This window comes from Procambarus clarkii, chromosome 12 (genome assembly GCF_040958095.1).
Source record: "Procambarus clarkii isolate CNS0578487 chromosome 12, FALCON_Pclarkii_2.0, whole genome shotgun sequence".
Taxonomy (NCBI): domain Eukaryota; kingdom Metazoa; phylum Arthropoda; class Malacostraca; order Decapoda; family Cambaridae; genus Procambarus; species Procambarus clarkii.
This window is the reverse complement of record NC_091161.1, coordinates 35,194,473-35,215,539: the sequence shown is the minus strand read 5'-3', so window position 1 is coordinate 35,215,539 and position 21,067 is coordinate 35,194,473. Positions and strand designations below refer to the sequence as shown.

Genomic DNA, 21,067 nt, shown 5'->3' with positions numbered 1-21,067 from the left:
ACAATTCAGGTACTATACACACCCGCCACTAGGGTTGATTAGAATCCTGCTCTTTCCAAAGTCGTCACACTTTAAATAATTGCCTCATCAAAATGTTGAAGATCCCACGAGAACTTTCTACATCGATATCACAGTTCAGTCCTCTACAGGAAGGACTGCAGTAGCATGCAGGTTTTACAGAAACAATATTTGCACACAGACTATCAGTGTCAAGTTAAACAACTGGCTGACCTCTACACAAACAACTGGCTGCACTACACAACTAGCTACCAGTACATATAACGTCACAGGACGAGGAATAATTTTGTGTGCTTCAAAGTCTGCTCTTGAAAAAGTTTTATGCCCGACCGACATTAAGAGCTTTATAATTGCTCTTAAATAACCTGCTCACTGCACAGTATAAAGGGATTGGAATTTCTTGTATGGATATCATATCACAAATATAACCCACCATAATGACAAACATTGGAGCCAAATTTGCGTGTAAGAACGATGAAGGCGAGTTAAACCTAGGTGCTCCCCCCCCCCACATCTCAAGTTGAAACTATTGTTCCTAACACTCGGGTCTAAGAGAAATTACCAATTCCTAACGGCCTGAAAGCACCGGTATAAAAACCTGTGATTTGTTTAGATCCGAAACCTTTTTTTTTATGAGCAGCACAAAACGCCTACCAGACTGACACCCTGGAAAATGAGTCGCGTCCAACCGACCTGCACAAGACCATTTTAACATACTGAGAAGCTGCACATTAATTAACTACACATTATATCAAGAGAATACTTGTCAGTAGACTGTAAAAGCAATCGACACACTGGTTGACTAAATTAGAAATCGATCCCAACTTCAATCATGGAGACTTCAACCATGGATAGATGCACGAACCGTATTGTGGTGTAATGTGAGCTAAACTATTGGACATGGTAACAAGAAACCTGTTACGCCAACATGTCAGGGGACCCAAAAGACTAGAGGTAATGATGAACCTGCTTGACTTTACCTCGAATTCACTAAATGATTCACATATATGGGAAATTAACTCCAAAGCCCCATGGGAATGAGTGATCACTGTATTTACGTTTTAATATATAGTGGGAGTAGGGATAACTTATGGAAGGGACCAGAAAGCCAAAGCCTGGCAAATCGAAAGGGAAATTACAAGGAAACAAAATTGATAAAAATACCATCGGTAGTAAATCTCAAGGATAAAGGCTGCACAGACATGAACGACCACATCACCCATTAGAATAAGGAGATGCCACAAGTTTGTCCTGGTATGAGAGAATGGAATTTCACAACTTGTGTTAAGTTGTGCGAGTGAGTACGACCAGATGTATATCAGCGTGGAATCTCCAAAAGTGCATATCCATCCGTGCACTCTCCTGTATCCTCTGGTCTGGGACCAAGGTCTGCCTCGCTGGGTATCTATGGGCAGCCCTCGGGCTGGGATGGCCAAGGATATTGCCAGAGTCGTTGCAATGCCTTGATCACCAGGGTTGATTATACAAATCAGTGGAACTCTGTGGTTCCAGTCAGAGATATAACTCAGAGGGTTAGTTTCGTGCTCCCAGGCCAGAAGGGCTCACTCACATGTTAAGGCAGGTCTCAACCTCCCTCGGTTCTTTTCCATGACATGAAAGAGATTACTTGTGTGTGGAATTTTTATTGATATAGGTATTTGTTTGTCTCCTATTTGTTTATTCGTTCACAAATTAATTCGACAAAGGGGAACTAGACCAAATGATGATCTTTTTCAGACAGGGGCAACCCGGCCAATACCGTGCAGCAAGCACCAAATGACAGAACCCATCAACGGCATCACGCGAGAGAAAACGCGAAGCTAGGGAGAGTCTTCTAACCTTGTCTATGTGTGATAATGATAAAACTAGTACTCCAAGCAGACTTCGATAAATTATGGACCAAGTATTTCAAGGAGTAACCAGTCCGTACTCCTAACTCCTCCATAAGGCACCCAAGATACAGTAGAAAATGGAAACATGTCGAAAGAAAGAATAAAAGGTCAATTTAATAAAGTGAGATGGAGAACAGACCGGAGACAACGACAGGTCCAGACAAAGAGGCTAAGAGGAGGAGACGCCTGGTCACCAAGACAAGTTCCACAAAGTGGCTATAACTGATCACGGAATGACCTGCGGGTATTTCATAACAGGGGCCTACCTACCCCCCCCCCCCAAGAGCAGGCCGTGGTTCAACCCCAAAAATAGAAACCAGGTCAATTGATTGAACATAATTTCAGAAAACCAAGGGAACGATCGTCAGGTGTAACATTGGCCTCGTAGAGGCGCAATAGATTTTGAAGAAAGACACTATGGACGAGGCAATTAAAAGAGGGCTATAGAAGAGACGACGACTACGGGTACAACGGAGAAAAGATATTGGTACAACAAAAAGAGGCAAGTCCCATACAGAAGATTTAGTTCCGTCGAATATTCTCAGTTGAAAGTGTTACGACCTAGATGGTCTAGGTGATAATAAACAAGTCATTTGGGGCACTCCTTAACCTACTGCCAGAGACTGAAGTACACGAACCACTTTGTTGGCCCTAAACTCGGGCACACCAGGGAGGATGCCAAAGCACAGAGGTTTTTGCATTAACTTAAGGCTAAAATTACAGGAGAACTAGGGAAGGTGGAGTCTGGTGGACCACAAATAAGGCCCAAACAACAGTGCCTCGTATATGTAACTGAGGTCATCCTCTTCATGGTGGACAACAAATCTTACTGCCAGATTAAAGGAACGATGATCAGAGCAGGTGTTAGTGTGGCTGCAGCAGAAATATTTATGCATGCAGCATTTTATGGCTTCCGCACACTATAGTGAACACCAGCCACACTACCCAACTCGTCCTCAGGTCAGGCTCGTTAGTGCAGAGGCCGTCCCACGAGACGTTCATCAATTTTAACACCGTAATAAGAATGTGTTTGTTCCCATACATAATTTAATATACAATACAATTCAATGTATATTAGGCATACATTATGTAATTATTTTTTTGTTGGCGATTGTGTGTGTTTGTAGTACACTAATGAAGCATTTACTGACTTGCGATTCGAGAAGCGGATGTCACTGAAGCACTGTTGGCGAATATTTCCATCGGCCAGACCGCCCTCGTCAATAAAGGACAAATAATTGTTACTCCAGCCAATGAACCACTTGTTTATCAATGAAAAACAGGTTTACACAAAACGCGTCCTCTGTTCATTCCATCCAGTGGTCTACCCTAAAGACTCATTCATATTTAAACATGCTGTTCATTCAAAATAAATACTCAAATTGATATTGTTGTATATTAGTATTGTTACGGTGCCCTGTCCTATATCTCCCCCAATGCCAGCGTTAAGTTATATCCACTAACCTTGCAGGTTCCCCGAGATGCAGGGAGTATATTAATATAAGAGGCTACCGAATTGATAACATTTATGGTGAAATTGGCATTTATAAGTTTGGCAGATAAAGGTGGATGCGCCCGTTACACATACAAGATGGCGGCGCCCTGCTTAAAAGTGCGCCATTTTCGTGAGGGCGCCAGCAGGCTGGTGATTGGGCGAGGTCACGTTACATGACTAACCATTCAGAGCCTGCCGTGACGTCATCGGGAGGCCTGGCTCAGCAGTGGCGGAGGCACTGCGGCAGAGCTTGACAGACTTTTGACGCGAGTGGAAGTGTGTCAGTGAGCTCCTGAGATTGGAGGTTTTGGAAACCTCGCTCAGTAAATTTTGAGCAGCCATCACAGTCTACCATTGTCGCAGAAGACAGTGTGCTCCTGGGGAGTACGAACATGCAAAGGAGGGCCAAGAACTTGAGAACATTAGTCGGCAACTATAGGTGAACAACGATTCTTCGAGGGCAAGTCTGGCTCCCATGAATTCACTGGTAGACGTGCAGTGTTGCAGTGACTGTCACATTTACTTAGGTAGGAGAGAAGGCACCGCATCTGGATACAGGAGAAAACATCTCGTTGAAGGAGCGTGTGTGTACAGTGACATTCAGTGACCACTGGTTGGACCAGCTTGGAAAATCTGAACCCAGGGGATTGGTAAGGCAAAGACGCGATTTCTCCACGACACCCGAGGATCTGTAATACCTACCGGAACGCCGAGGAGTGACCTGAGAACCGTGGATACTCTACCATCAGAGGACAGGCGTCGTGGACAGGAGTGATTAAGATCAATATTTCCCTCCCATTGCCCCTTGAAGATTAGCTAGGTTGGCCCATCATATATATATTACATTGTGTTATGTTAGCTTATGGTAGGGTGTAGGTATTACTACTGCTGGAGAAGACAGCGTGGGAATGTTTGTGGCAGTTGGTGAAGGACGTTGACGAAGCCGTCCCCCCTCGAGAGGGTGCGAGTCCCCAATTTAAATTTGGCCAGCTGTCGGAGTTGCCAGAGGCGGCGAGAGGAGAGCTGCCAACGTTCTCCAGTTCATCCATTTATACACATATCCTAATGTGATTATTTCTTTACACGATTAAGGGGGCATATTCATGTAAAATTAAAAGTGGTTCAATTTGCTTATAAATTTTTTTTTAAATGGTTATAGAAAGGGCTGCAGCTGGTCCAAGTTTCATCATCACACCCTAAACAGAAAAGGAGAAAAGAAATAAACAACGAATTATGCAACGAATTTTCAAATAGTTTCAGGGAACACATGTGTCAACTAAAATCATTTCTATAACACTCAGATATTAAATTAAGCACATAAAAAAGGATTCTAGTGATCAGTTTTATCAAAAAAATGTTTAGTGCAATAATATAATTTTTCAAAGTTACCCTACTAAAAAAATATGCAATATATGATTTATAAATTTTTATAAATTCAACAAATAGACTTTGGACTAAAATGTCTACTAGAGTCTGTAGAAGCACAAACGCTACATATAAGGTGTAATTTGCATGTAAATTGATTAATAAATGAAAGCTCTGAAGTAATTTGAAGGTGTAAATTACTTTCCAGAGTAAAATAAAGATCCAAGTTCGGCCACCTGTAGCTGAGCTTGACTGACAGATTTCGTTCATAATTACCACCGTTGTAGATAGGCATCCATTGAGCAAGGTGTGCAAGTTTCATGCAAATCCCTTGATAACAAACGACAAAAAAAATTGGCCAAAAAAAAGAAAACAAAATTTACATATAAATATATTGCACATACATGTTACAATTATAACAAGAGTTTGTGCTTCTACAGCACATAGTAGACATTTTAGTTGACACATGTGTTCCCTGAGATTATCTGAGAATGTTGAACATTCGTTGCATAATACGTTGTGTATTTTTTTTCTCCTTTTCTGTTTAGGGTGTGATGGTGAAACTTGGACCAGTTGCAGCCCTTTCTATAACCATTTCATAAAAAAAATTATAAGCAAATTGAACAATTTTAATTTATAACGATATTTTTTGATATGCCCCCTTAATGTAGTTTTCTCATAGTAAGTAAGTAAGTAATTATCAAAAGAAGGCACCAAACCGGGAAGGCTATGTAGCACCATCAAATACGCAAAATAATCAGAGGGCGCTAAATATCACCAAGGATGCCAATACGAGAACAAAAACGCATAAGGCGAACGATATCAAAAGTATCCGAGTCACCAAGAATTCTATCGAGGGACAGGTGACCGCGAGGGGCGGTCGGAAAGCAAGACACACGCTCGTCCTGGAAGTCAGGACATTCAAGAAGGACATGCACGACCGTAAGAGGGACAATGCAACTAGGACAATAAGGAGCAGGGCGGCGCTCCATCAAGTGACCATGGGTTAAGCGAGTATGGCCAATACGCAACCTCGCTAGAGCTGTTTCCCACCGCCGGTTACGGTGGAAGGAGGACGGCCACGAGGAAACACAACATTTAAGAGTACGTAGCTTGTTACCAGTAACAGACAACCAAGAAGCCTGCCAACGGGTAAGGACTGAGGAATGGATAACCGGGTAAAAGTCGGAATACGGAATGCCTTTACGAGAGATGGGACAAGAGCGGACAGCTTCCTTAGCGGCAGCATCCGCACGCTCATTTAAAGACACGCCAATATGGCTGGGAACCCAACAAAACTCAACCGACTTAAATTTACTGTGAACGAGAAACAGCCAATGCTGGATCTCGACAACTACCGGATGAACTGGATTAAAGCACCCGAGAGCCATGAGGGCACTACGAGAGTCAACAACAACCACAAAGGAAGACTGACAACGAGAAAGCAGGAGACGAAGAGCATAGAGAATAGCATAAAGTTCCGCTGTAAAGACGCTAGTCTCCGGAGGCAAGCGACACATATAAGTGCGATCAGGAAAAACAACAGAGTAGCCAACACCGTCCGCTGACTTAGACCCATCGGTGAAGACAGAAACGGAGCGGGAGTGAGAAGAAAAGTGCTCGAGGAAAAGGCGTTTTAGAACTGTAGGAGGGGTAAAAGCTTTAGTGATACGAGTCAAGGATGTACAAAACCGCGGAAGAGGGACCCTCCACGGGGGCAAAGAAGGAACAACACGAGGAGAAACATCAGAAATACGAACGGAAAGAGAATCCTGCAGGCGAGATAACCGGACAGAAAGAGGGAGGTGGTGAAGAGGAACAGGAACCGCAGGAGGGGTAAAAGTTAAAGCACGACAGAGACGAGAGGAAGGATGTTGCAAGGACCGCGCAAGATAGCGAAGACAGTAGCGATCACGGCGGTCCTGGAGAGACAGGAAGCCAGTGTCAACATACAAGCTAAGGACGGGAGTCGAACGAAAGGCACCAGAACTGAGGCGCAACCCAGTATGGTGCAAAGCATCAAGACGGCGAAGAGTAGAAGGAGAAGCAGACGAGTAAGCAGGGCAACCATAATCGAGCTTAGACAGGACGAGAGAGGAATGTAAAGCAAGGAGAGTGCGCCTATCTGCCCCCCAAGAAGTATGGGACAAGACCCGAAGGAGGGTAAGGGACTTAGAGCACTCAACACGGAGGTAAGAGATATGGGGAGACCAAGACAAACGAGTGTCAAGGAATAACCCCAAAAGCTTCGCGGAATCTTTGTATTCAAGGGGATGACCATAAAGTGACAAAGAGGGACGAAGAACAACCCGTTTCCGCGTAAAAGTCATGGCACAAGTCTTAGAAGTAGAGAACTTGAAGCCATGACCTGTGGCCCAAGACGACACGGCATCAATCGCAAGTTGAAGCCGGCGTTGAAGGAGAGGCGAATCATCACCCTGACAACAAAGGGTAAGATCATCGACATAGAGAGCGGAGAAGACACCAGAAGGAAGAGAGGAAAGAAGACCATTGAGGGCAACCAGAAAAAGAGTAGTGCTCAGAACACTACCCTGGGGCACACCTTCGTATTGCTGAAAAGGGGGAGAGAGAGCGGTACCAAGGCGCACCCGAAAGGAACGACGAGAGAGGAAGCTGCGGAGAAAGAGAGGGAGATGACCACGAAGGCCAAAAGAATGAAGTTGAGATAGGATATGATAACGCCAAGTGGTGTCGTAAGCCTTTTCTAGGTCAAAAAGGACGGCAACAACGGAGGTCTTCGCAGCAAAAGCAGTACGTATATAGACCTCCAAGTTCACCAGGACATCTGTCGTGCTGCGGCACTTGCGGAAACCAAATTGAGAAGGGGAGAGGAGGTGATGGTGTTCCAGGAACCACATCAGACGAACGTTAACCATACGTTCAAAGAGTTTGCAGACACAACTTGTGAGAGCAATAGGGCGAAAGTCCTTAGGGGAAGTACCCAGAGACCCTGGTTTGCGAACAGGGAGGACAACGGCATCGAGCCAGTCCTCAGGGACTGACGACGACTCCCAGATCCGATTATACAGACTCAGTAAATACTGAGACGTGCTCGGAGGGAGATGGCGAAGCATCTCATAATGAATACCATCGGAGCCCGCCGCCGTAGAACCGCAGAGGGCCAGGGCAGAACGAAGTTCAGAGAGAGAGAAGGGATCATTATAGGGAAGCTGAAGATGAGTGCAGAAATCTAAAGGACGAGACTCAAGGACAGGTTTACGAAGAAAGAAAGATTGGGGAAGATGAAGACCAGAGCTAACAGAAGAAAAGTGGGAACCCAGTTCGGAAGCGACCTGCAACGGGTCCGCCACAAGAGTATCATGGAGGTGAAGGACCGGTGAAACATCGGGAACGAACTTGCCCGCTATCTTGCGGATACGCTTCCAGATCTGGGCCAGAGGGGTTTCGGACGTAATTGTCGAGACATAAGATGCCCAACATTCACGTTTAGCCGTACGGATGGCCCTACGGGCCACCGCACTCGCTTTCCGAAAGAAAAGAAAAGAATCGGTCGTCTGCCTACGGCGGTGCTTCTTCCAGGCTGCACGCTTACAGCGGACAGCCCGAGCACAGTCCGCATTCCACCAGGGAACGCACTTCCGTGGACCCCGAGAGGAAGAGCGAGGAATAGAGCGGAGGGCAGCGTCGAAGACAGTGTCATGAAAAAGGAGGAGAGCGCGAGAGAGGGGCAGAAGGGAGAGGTCAGAGAGAGTAGCACTGAGGGAAAACAGGGTCCAGTCCGCCTTAGCAAACTGCCACCTAGGGAAAGAGAGGGAAGGGCGAAAAGAGAAAAAGGAAACAAGGATGGGGAAATGATCACTTCCATGGAGGTCATCAAGAACCTGCCATGTGAAATCTAAGTAAAGAGAAGAAGAGCAGAGAGAAAGATCAAGACAAGAAAGGGTGCGAGTTCGAGAGTCCAAATGAGTGGGCTCACCAGAATTCAGAAGAGACAGGGAAGAAGAGAGGAGAAACGGCTCAAGGAGGCGACCCCGGGTATTCGTCAGAACGTCACCCCAAAGAGAATGACGACAATTGAAGTCACCCAGCAGGAGCACAGGCTCCGGCAAGGAGTCTAGGAGGTGTTTCAAATCAGGAAGAGAGAGCGGGACACTCGGGGGGAGATAAATGGAACAAACTGTGTACCATTTCCCCACAAAGATACGAGCAGCAGAACAATGGAGAGGCGAAGGAAAAAGTAAAGGAACAAAGGGAACATCAGCCCGAATCAAGAGAGCAGAAGAATTAGAAGCCCCAGCAATGGCTGGGGGGGGGGAGAGAAAGGAATAGCCACGAAAACGACCAGGACGAGCACCAAGCATCGGCTCCTGGAGACAGACACAAAGGGGCGAAAACCGCGAAACCAGAAGTTGGAGTTCGAGGAAATTGGCGTAATAACCTCGAACGTTCCATTGAAGAATGGACAACGACGAGAAGAGAAAGGACAAAAACAGAGAACAAGGAAGAAACAAAGGCGAAAGACCAACAGAGCACGTTAAAGAATATCAGGGTCGGGATCAGGGTCAGCAAAGTCAGGGTTAGGGGGCATGGGTAAACTGAGCAAAGACGGAGGGAAGGAAACGGGAGAACAGATCAGAGGTGGGCGGGCAGGGTCCGGAGGAGGAGGAGGAGGAGGAGGAGGAGACAACGGAGAGGAGCAGTCAAGGACAGCAGCAGGAAGAGGGGGAGTAGAAAGAGAGGAGCGCACCCCAGCAAGAGCAGCAACCGAAAGGGAAGCAGGGGCCAAAGAAACCTCCATAGCAGGAACAGGGGGCGCAAGCACTGAAACGGGAGTGGAAGGAGCAACAGAGCCAGAAGGAGGAGCTGAGGAAGAAAGCGAAGCCTTCTTACCCGCCGGGGAAGAGGAAGGAGAGGAGCCAGGCTTACGCTTCTGACTTAAAGAGACCGGTGTCCCAGCAACTACGTACCGGGCAACGGACTCCAGTGTCTCAACAGGAGAAGCCGAACGAGAGCACACACGACGGCCGTTAGGAGAGCGATGGACATCCGCCCGCACCGACAGGCGGCGGGGAGAGCCGATAGATGGAGGAAGAGGATGGGAAGGAGGATCGGAGGGGGACGAGGAAGGAGACACAAGACACGACAGACCGGGAAGAAGGGGAACCCCAGACAGAGGACCAGGAGGAGGATCCTTCGGGAGAGAACCCAAAGGGACAGAGGAGGGGGCAGTGGGCGCATCAGGGTCCAAGGCCTGGAAACGGTTGTGAGTCTGAGGAAGGCGGGAAGGACGAGGAGAGGAAGAGCGCAACACGCGAGCATAAGAGATATTAGCATAAGGCGGGAGCCGGCGAACCTGGCGCCTCGCCTCAGGAAAAGATAAACGCTCCCGGTGCTTCAAGTTGAGGACGGCTGCCTCAAGCTTGTATTGGACACACGCACGGGAGAAGGTAGGATGGGCCTCACCGCAGTTGAGGCAACGAGCCTGGGGAGAAGCGCACTCCGACTTAGAGTGACCTTCGCCACCACACAAAGGACAGAGAGAGACAGTCCCGGAGCAGCGGAGGGCACCATGCCCAAACCTCCAGCACTTGTTGCAGAGCCGAGGAGAAGGAATGTACTCCTGGACAGAGCACCTGGCACCAGCAAGAATGACAGAGGGTGGAAGGGTCCTACCATCAAAGGTAATCTTCACAACCCGGAGGGGTTGACGGCGACTACCACGAGGGGGACGAGTAAACGTGTCCACCTGGAGAATAGAATGGCCCTGGGCAGCGAGGATATGTCGAATATCGTCGTGGCAGTCGCGTAGGTCCCGAACACCGGTCGCAACATGGGGCGGGAGCAAAATAGTGCCAACACTGGCATTCAACTGGACGTTCTTCGAGACCCGAACGGGGGTCTCGCCAAGGCAGGATAAGGCAGCCAAGCGGGAAGCAGCATCCTGAGAAGGAGCAGCAACGACACGCGTACCGAGACGAGTGGGGTTAAAAGTAATGGAGGCATCCACGGAATCAATGAGATGTCGATGAAGGGAGAAATCGTCAGGAGGCGCAGAATCAAGAGGGAGGAGATCAAAATATTTGGCCCACGAAGCGGGACCAAACAAGGCTTGATAGGTAGCAGAACTGGAAGGAATCGAGCGAGGGCGGCCGTGACGAGAACGGCGGTGAGAACCCCCAGAGAGAGAGGGGTTAAAAGGCGCAGTAGTAACAACTAGAGAAGGAGCCGCGCCAGGGGACGAGGTAGTCACCACTGGGGGCTTGGGGCTCGACCCAACCACAGAGGAGGGAGGGGAGCCAGGGGAAGGAGTCAGAGAGGCCAAAGGAGGAGCAAGGTCGGGGCCCAATGCAGCGGAGGCTACAGAGCCCGGTCTTCCAATACGGACCGACTCGGGGGCTTGGTCGCCCACCCCACGAGCCTGAAAAGGTAAGCCAGAAGCAGCCGAAACAGGGGTTATCATCTTGACGAAATTACGAATTCACTCACGAATGTGCCCCCACACCCACCATGGAGCCACAATTAGAGGCAGGACACCCAACAAGAAGCTATCGCCGATCTTGTCGGGGCCTCCTAGGGGTGCGTCGTGAGTATACGCCCCACAAACGCCACCTTAAGAAACCGACAGTCCGTCGAGATCGGGTTCAGTGACGAAGTGGGGATTGACAATAAAAGGTTCCCCTCGCTCTCGACGTCGGGTACTGCAGTTCTACGGGTGCAAGAGTATGCCTCCTCAAGCACCCGGGCGTCAAAGTAGAAGAAGTCCAAGGGAAGAACCAGAACGAGCAAAAGGTCGGCAGGAAACGGCAAGCAGATAGGAGAAGAGGGGGGAGAAAAACGAAACAGAAGGAAAAGGAAAAGATGCCCAGCAGAATTGGAGAGGACGGCAGCAGGAGCACAAGGCTAGAAAAGGACAGAGGACTGTCCCAAGGAGCATCACACTCCGGCAGCCGCCCACTAAGCCCCCAGACGGCGACAACGAGCTGAGCGGGGAGGGGGTTTCTCATAGTAAACTTCACATTATTTTACCGATTTATTTATGTGTGCCTTCCATCTCTAATTGAGCATTATTAAGTGATATTGCATCGCACCAATATCATATTATATGGAAAATAGCCTAGTGCCTGCTAACATGAGTAACACTGATATTTATGGAAACATACCCTAGGCTGGCAATACTGATTCATCACCGATAGTAGTAACATTGTCTGATGACATGGAATTTAATCACTGAACTGCATTGCTGGGATGCAGTTACAACCCAGCTGGCGACCTTGTGAGTAGTTGAGTGACAGGTGTGGACTAGTGACCTGTGACCCCTTTGTTATGCCGGCAAGAATCAAGTAAGTACTGTTGCCGCATGAAGTGACGTCCTGAGGTTAGTACAGAGTCTTCCTTCACGCCTCCGTTGGGAAGGCTGGAATCGCTAGTAGCAGTTCCCCCGTGGTTCGACTGGAGGGCTCCTAGGGTGATCAGTGGCACCCAGGTGTGTGGGAGCACAGACCCGCGGTGGTGGTTATAGTGTGGTCCTCATCTTAGGGACCGGTAGACTAGTAAGATGAGTGAGTCAGTCTTCCACCAACCAACCACCACCCTGTACGTAACAGCATACTGTGCATATTCAACCATTGGCTAATTTAGGCGTTTAGTTTCTCTCGGTGATTATCTGAATCTGTAGTACTTGGGTGAAGCATTTACAACATTGTGGTTCAAACGAAAGTCATCAGCGAAGCTCTTCAATATATGTTTGAACGTCATCAGTTGTTTGTCATGTGTAAACCGTTTTTCTATTGATAAATAAGGGGTCTGGCAGGTGCATGGAATAGACTTCAGCCTTTGTTTATGAGAACGAGACGAGCAGTTACGCAGCTTAACTGACCACGTTCGAACATTTCCCGAACAGTACTTTGCTGATGACCCCCTGCTCGAATGTCAAAGCTATAACTATCACCCAATGTAGTTCCAATGCATATAATGGCCAACAGAACCTTAACACCTAACCTATGGCTAACTTAGTATTAAAATTATAAAAACTCATGAGAAACCAGTTTTTAATACCCAGTACGTTAATATCGATAAATGCATTTGAGGAGGGGTGTGTAACGAGCCACTTACGAGCCTCGCCTGAGGACGGTATGCCGGAAACGAGAATTTGACTTAAGAGGACAGACTGCTTTACTTCAGTTTACTACAGTTCAAGCCGTCAATGAATTGGCGAAGTTCACCCACACATGAAATTTACCATCTAGACCCGCATGGAGGAGCTTCCCTTCCTAAGTACTTGTGTGTGTATATATATATATATATATATATTGTATATATGTATAGATGGAGAAAGACACCATAAAGGTTTATTACAAGGACACAAACCTTCACTTATATGCATCCTGCCACCCAGTTTCTCTCAAGAGGCCTATCTTTCTCCCCGAGAATCTGAGTCAAAGGTATATTTAGTGACCAGAATAATCTGGGGAAAGCCTTGTAGGAGCTCTGGGGCGCCCTTAAAGTAAGATGCTGCCCAGAATATACCATAGGAGAAGCTGCCAAGAAACTGGCTCCTCTCCAGCAACAAAATATTGTTCGGGAACAAACATCCAGTCCATAGAGGATGGTTCTATGTTATATATTCCTACAGCTTCAGGAAGCATCCGAAAGGAAGTTAACAAGCTCTAGTCTTAGATGAAGGAAACGATCGGCGAACTTCCGACCTAGAACTTGCTTCCTTCGGAGCCTTCTTTGTTAGCTTGGAAAAAAAGTAGATAGTGTCCTTCTTAAAACCGTTATCTGTGGTCATGGAAGCTCCGCCAGTGGTATAATATTTTCTTCCCCAATAGAGAGGTACTTTGCACTTACAAATCAGTAACACAACGTTACCCCGTTCAGGAGACCCAGAAACGTTCACCTTTTAACACTTAATAGGTCCTGCTGCCTGACCACAATATTAGTCGATTTGCAGAATTGCTACAGCATTCAAGGGCTACCAATACCTTGTGCACGATGCAGATGATGGCAACGTAGCTGCAAGTGCTCAGCCTCCCGAAACTGTCCGACGGTATATTTAGCTCGCTAGGTTTAGCCCCGGTACTTTCCCCTCACGCTTACTAAAACTTTCCTCTTGCCAGTCTCCTAATCTCAACTGAAGCATAACCCTCTAGGGTATTTTTATTTATATATGATTGGACTGGTGGGATAGAAGACAGACTAACAAATATGGACGGAGAGGAGGGGATTGAAATGTAACCGAAATTGTTAGCTTAACATTAACCATAAAATACACCACAACTAAATGTTTAAGGTTTGGGTTTGACGAATGGTTTACCACTCTGAAGTAGTTAATGCATAGAGTACTTTAGACTATACCTATTAGAAGATCACCGTTTCAAGGCATAGTACGTAAACTATGAAAATTATTAAACGTGTTCCCTTCACCTATTGTACTTAGGTGGGAATATGTATCAACTACATAATGACCAACTGCGATTCGACGCAAGTTTTTCCTATTAACTTTAATCCCTCCATACCTGCAGTAGAGTTGTAAGAAACCAATTTCTTGGGGTCTGGCTGACCATACCTGCAGTGCCATTGTACTGATGCACCCTCGTACATACCTGAAATTACAAATTAAATACATCAATACTAAATTGAACATTTTGTAAAATTTGAGAAACATCCCGCAAGACAAGCAGGTCAGGTTTTGGTTCATCTTAAAAGCTGACTTAATTACCACCGAATGGCAAAACCCAATCTCAGACAAGCCTCATCCACAACCCGTTCAACACAACGGTCAGGTGGTCGTTAACCCGGCAGCCAAACATGAACGTGAACGCTTCACATTTAACTTGTCCTCAGTCTAAGCTCGTTCATGCACTGATCCACAACAGTTCATGCATTTATCACACTGTACTTAAAATATTTTGATATGTGACCTATTATACATTATTAGGGAGGGAGACAGTTTGGAATACACTCACGTGCTATTGTTTCCTTCAACAACTATCAGACCTGTACACAATTTAAATATACATTATTATTTACTTTAATTGGAAAAAAACAGTACTTGGTTACACAGGACTTCAATGTTAATTATGGCATCTTTGGGGTTGGCTGCAGCGGGGACGACATTAACTCAGGATGGCTAGTTTGTCACATAGGATGGGCGGAGGGGGGGGGGGGGGGGTATGTGACGCTTGCTAGACGCTTGTTCCGTGTTTCAAGGATTGACATTTGATAGTTCACAAGAAACACCTTATAACTGCCAGAATTTAATTATAATTTTGTAAACTTTTTTCACCTGCTTTTGGTCAAACGGTAAATTTCACTATAACGTTGCCACTCAAGCCGCTGTTGTGGAACAGTATCACACAACAGTCGTTTAAGAATATAAATTTGTTTTAATAATCTTCATCAAAACTCAATCTAGGTAAAAGTCTACTAATAGACATGTATATTACTCAATATAATTATATTTACAAATGAGTAAACTAGAGCTAATTGAATTATTTTAAATAAAGCCTTAACATCTTTTAACTATTATTTAGACAATCAGCAAATATAGACTATTCTACCAGCAGAATACAATGTGATAAAACAACTAATCATCTGGAGTAACTTACCTGTAAGCCTGGCACAGGTAACCTCATGCACAGGACTGTCCAGGTGACTAATTTAGTAAAACCAATGAGGCGGGCGCTGAGCAGCACCTCTCCCCACGCCGGCCCGCGCCACACTGCCCGCCGCCCCTCTTGACTAGCTTGGCCTGATGGGTCAACTACCTGTGACGTCATTCACCTCACCTGACATGAGGCCGCCTCACATACAAATAATTCACAAGTAGTCACTTCAACAATATTAATATAGAGTTTATTTCTATTAATGTGAAGTATGAGCAAGTGTGAGTATGTATTAAAAGCACACATTTCACTACTGGACATTAAACCCACTACCACACCCACCTAGTAGCTTGGATGCTCCATAACGCCTTCTGTAACTGTTATGTTGGGGTCTAGACCAGGGGCCAAGTACAGCAACCGGTTACAGTGTTCAGCGTCCTGTGTGTGTATATATGCATTTACTGTGTGGCTGTAGGGTCGAACTCTTAGCTCTTGGACTCCGCCTTTCTAATTTTCGGTTGTCTAATTTACCAATTCAAGACCTATTTTGTATTTGTCATATCAACTACATATACACCGCCCCCCTTCGAGAGGCTGCTAGCAAAGCTCCTAGCCCCTCGCCTTCTAAACATTCTTAGATTATTGCAATGTCTCCTTTCACACAACTTTATCACATTTATATTTACAACTTTGAATCGAACTAGCTTCAACGACAAACATCTTACCAGTAAATTGACAACTTATTGACAGCTCTAACATTGAAAAAGATCTCTCTGACGTCCTTGGAACTTATTGGTCTCGAGGTTTTGTCTATTAACCCTCGTTTTGCTGTTCCTAGCTTTGAAAAATACTGTTTTGTCTACCTTGTCAATTTCCCTTAGAATGTTGTATATTGTTATCATATTCCTTTATCTCTCCTTTCCTCGAGTGTGGTAAGGTCGAGTTCCCACAATCTTTCCTCATATTTTACGCCCTTCAACTCGGGAACGAGTCTCGTTACATATCTTTAAACCTTTTCTAGTTTATTATGATCTTTTTTTTATGTAAGAGTTCCATGTTGTGAATGCCTATCGAAGTGCAGGTCTCACCTTCGCTGTATATAGGGCCTAAAATAGCACCCCTTGTCAAATTGTCTGAAGGATGCACTCTAGTTGTTCAGTATGACATTATGCAGCTGCATCACAAATGGGGCTATGTTCACTCCCAGGACTTTCCTCATGATGCAATATTTTTTTTCCCTTTTTGCTATATTGCTGGTGTTAATACGCCTGTTACAATTTTCGTAACTTTGCATTTGGCTGGGTTAAAATTAGGCAGCCATTTTCTAAGAACATTTCTGAAGTATGTCCAAATCTGATTAAATACCTCAAGCTATCACTGTCCTTTCTTCTCGTCAGCTTTGCGTCATCTGGAATACTGATATGAAGGAGCAAATTTCCTGTCAGGTGATTGACAAATTAGAAACAGTATGGGACTTAAAACGGAACCTTGTGGTGCTCCACTTGTAACCTCTCTCCACTCTGATGTCTCTGTCCTTTTGCTTCCTTCTTGAAAGATTCTCTCTGACCCACCTTAGAACTTTTCCTGTTATGCCAGCTTCTCTCACTATCAGTCTAGCAACTTGCAGGCAATACTTGTTACTAATGTGAGTGTGTAATGGTTTCTGTCTTACCCATTTCATGCATATTGGTACAACATTAGCCATTTTCATTCAGTCAGGAAGTTCTCCCATTTCTATTGAGGAATTAAATATTACGCCAAGTGGCCTGCTGAATGCTTCAGTTGCCTCTCCTGGTATGCATAACAAAATTGTGTCTGGTCCTAAGGCGCGTGACCAGTATTAACAGCAGCAGCAGTCTAGCAGTGAAGCAGGAGCGAGTCTACAGTCTAGCCTTTAGGGAAGTTGTAGAGCCGAGGCACGTATCTAGCATTGGCAGCAGCGTCAGTCCAACAACACAGAGGGAGCGGCAACCCCATAGTATTGGATGCCTTGAGCTTTGCCTCTCAGATGACATCGACGAAGTCCGTCTCTCCCTAGGTTATGCCAATATCACCAGACACGGCAAGATCTACCCATCCAGTAGGCACACAGACACAAATGAGGTCCCTATCACCCCCACCACCACCACCGACGGATTTGTTGGAAAACACACAACCACAGACAACCAACAGACCACCACACCAAGAGAGACCCTCGACTTCATCCACGAATCCGAGGCTAACCTTCCTAAGGGACCTACAAACACGATGGACTGCTACACACCACAGGAAAAACTCCCGAGAGAGGTTCCCTGTTACGAACTCTTCTTAACCGGGTTCTTTTTTAAACTATGATCCTACTCAAATTCAGAGGACTCTTACCTTGATGGAAATATAGTGTAATGTTTAAGATAAATAAAAATAAAAACACTTAAAATAACCAATTATTTTGCCCTTTACTATAATATGTACAAGTGTTTATGTGAGATCATCCTGAACGGCGTTACTAGCCCTCATGCTAGCCTGGTTCACGGATGACTGATACTATGCCTCTGACGAGGCCTTCAGGGCACCATTAGCCCTTACGCTAGCTGCCGTTATGGAGCAGTCTTCAAATGTCCCCCCCCCCCCCGCCGTTGTACACTTGACAGTATGCTCATCTGGCAATGTCCAAAGCGCTCACCTAGCCCCACAGGCTAGCACCTTACAATAGTGAAGTCCACAGCGTTCAACCATAGCGCTCACCTAGCTTCACTGGCTAATACCATCATGAGTGAAGTCCTCAGCCAACCCGTTGTTGCACTTGCTTATATTCAATATTTGGCTCATTAATAAGTGCATAGGTGACATACTAATTTATTGTGAATATTTGAGTTTACCCTAAAAACCTGAATAGAGAACACCGACCTAACCTTCTTAGCATGTTAAGATAAGCATCTTATTGCTTCTTAATTACAATTAGTATTTAACCAATATTGATATTACAGTTTTATAAAAATAATAACAAAACAAATATTTAAATAAATTGTAAAGTAATTCAGGATATTGTCAAAATTTTGTATAAAATCTCTATTGTTTGATAAAACTGAAAAAGAAGTTCCAAGTATTAAAACTGGTGTATAGCAAATCTTCAGGAAGAGTTTGTACCTTGAAAACAAAATATAACTTGGAATATACAACATATGTACTTATTAATATGTCAAATATTGACTATAAGCAATAAGTCATAGGCAATAAGACATGGGAATAGGAGCCATGTTGGCCCAAGAAAGGCACGAGGTACACAGACCAGTGGCCTTCTACTCAAAGAAATTTGTAAAGTATCAGCGCGCCTACAGTACCGTCGAGAAAGAGGCCCTGGCTTTGGTCATGTCTCTAAAGCGTTTCGATGTATATAATTACCTAAGTGTAGTTACAGGATTAGAGCAACGCTCGTGGTGTCCCGTCTTCCCAACACTCTTTGTCATATAACACTTTGAAACTACAGACGGTCTTGGCCTCCACCACCTTCTCACCTAACTTGTTCCAACCGTCTACCACTCTGTTTGCGAAAGTGAATTTTCTTATATTTCTTCGGCATCTGAGTTTAGCTAGTTTAAATCTATGACCTCTTGTTCTTAAAGTTCCAGGTCTCAGGAAATCTTCCCTATCGATTTTATCAATTCCTGTTACTATTTTGTATGTAGTGATCATTTCACCTCTTTTCCTTCTGTCTTCTAGTTTTGGCATATTTATTGCCTCTAACCTCTCCTCGTAGCTCTTGCCCTTCAGTTCTGGGAGCCACTTAGTAGCATGTCTTTGCACCTTTTCCAGTTTGTTGATGTGCTTCTTAAGATATGGGCCCCACACACCCGCTGCATATTCTAGCTTTGGCCTAACAAAAGTCGTGAACAATTTCTTTAGTATATCGCCATCCATGTATTTAAAAGCAATTCTGAAGTTAGAAAGCGTGGCATAGGCTCCTCGCACAATATTCTTTATGTGGTCCTCAGGTGATAGTTTTCTATCTAGAACTACCCCTAGATCTCTTTCTTTATCAGAATTCTTTAAAGATTTCTCACATAATATATAGGTTGTGTGGGGTCTATGTTCTCCAATTCCACATTCCATAACATGGCATTTATTAACATTTAATTCCATTTGTCAAGTGGTGCTCCATATACTTATTTTGTCCAGGTCATCTTGAAGGGCATGGCAATCATCTAAGTTTCTTATCCTTCCTATTATCTTAGCATCATCAGCAAACATGTTCATATAATTCTGTATACCAGCTGGTAGCTGGTACACAGAATTATGAATATATGTGGAATTATAGAATATATGTGGGAGGAGGTGTGCGACCGGTACTAGTATTCACTGACCGTAACCCATTGACCTTCCTGTACAAGATGAAGAATTCAATCCAGAGGTTAACGAGATGGGCGTTGCTTCTTCAGGAATATTGGTTAGAGATAAGGCACATTAAGGGAAAAAAGAATGTAGTGGCAGATGCCCTTTCCCGTGTGCACTGATCAGATATGACTTATTTTAAGGAGAGCGGTATGTGACAGTGTCTCACCCCCTTATATTTCTTCATTCCCAGCTTAAAAAGAGTCATATCTCCGTAACCTGAGCATTCTCTGATGTTCAGGGAACATTTTCATGTGTGGGAAAGCGTGCAGCATGATAAAGCTGGCTGTATCTTTATAGGTTAGGTAGCCGAAAAAGTTAGGTTAGGTAGTCGAAAAAACATTAATTCATGAAAACTTGGCTTATTAGGCAAATCGGGCCTTGCATAGCAGGCCGAATACGACGTTCTGGCTACTAGGTACAACATATATATATATATATATATATATATATATATATATATATATATATATATATATATATATATATATATATATATATATATATATATATATATATATATATATATATATATATATATATATATATATAACTGAAAACTCACACCCCAGAAGTGACTCGAACCCATACTCCCAGGAGCAACGCAACTGGTATGTACAAGACGCCTTAATCCACTTGACCATCACGACCGGACATAATGAGGTGATAGCCGAGGCTATTTGAACCACCCCACCGCCGGCACTCGCCGGTGAGTTTTCAGTTGCATATTGTCCTGGGGACCATTCAGGCTTGTTCGCATATATATATATATATATATATATATATATATATATATATATATATATATATATATATATATATATTATATTATATTATATTATATATATATATAATATAATATATATATATATATATATATATATATATATATATATATATATATATATATATATATATATACATATATATATATATACATATATATATATATATACACATATATATATATATACATATATATATATATACATATATATATATATATATATATATATATATATATATATATATATATATATATATATATATATATTAAATATGACCGAAAAAGTAAGATTAATAATTCTAACACGAATTTTCTCAATCTTTCGTACATTTCTTTTCACTGTTGGAGGTAAATCAAAAATCAATTCTCCAAAATTCATTTTTATTTCTAGTCTGACGCGACACGAGCGCGTTTCGTAAAACTTATTACATTTTCAAAGACTTTAGTTTACAAATACACAACTGAATAGAACTTACACATCTCCGATTTTGTTTATATCTACATTTGAGTGAGGTGGATGGGGTGAGGTGGCATTAATAGGGTATTAATTTCA

At 44.2% G+C, this 21,067-nt stretch overlaps 1 protein-coding gene across 6 annotated transcripts in view; it reads right to left on the bottom strand.

Moving 5' to 3' along the window:
* The window catches only part of LOC138363901 (uncharacterized), a 329,278-nt gene extending 313,770 nt beyond the window's left edge, over positions 1 to 15,508 (bottom strand). For 5 of the 6 annotated variants that reach the window (XR_011228244.1, XR_011228245.1, XR_011228248.1 and 2 more), the window contains exon 1: positions 15,363 to 15,508. The gene's annotated coding sequence lies outside the window, so the exon portion shown is untranslated. Of the gene's footprint in view, positions 1 to 13,336; positions 14,358 to 15,362 lie in introns of those variants that run through there. The other variant, XR_011228249.1, reaches the window with a different exon arrangement.
* Between the last annotated feature and the right edge of the window lie 5,559 nt (positions 15,509 to 21,067).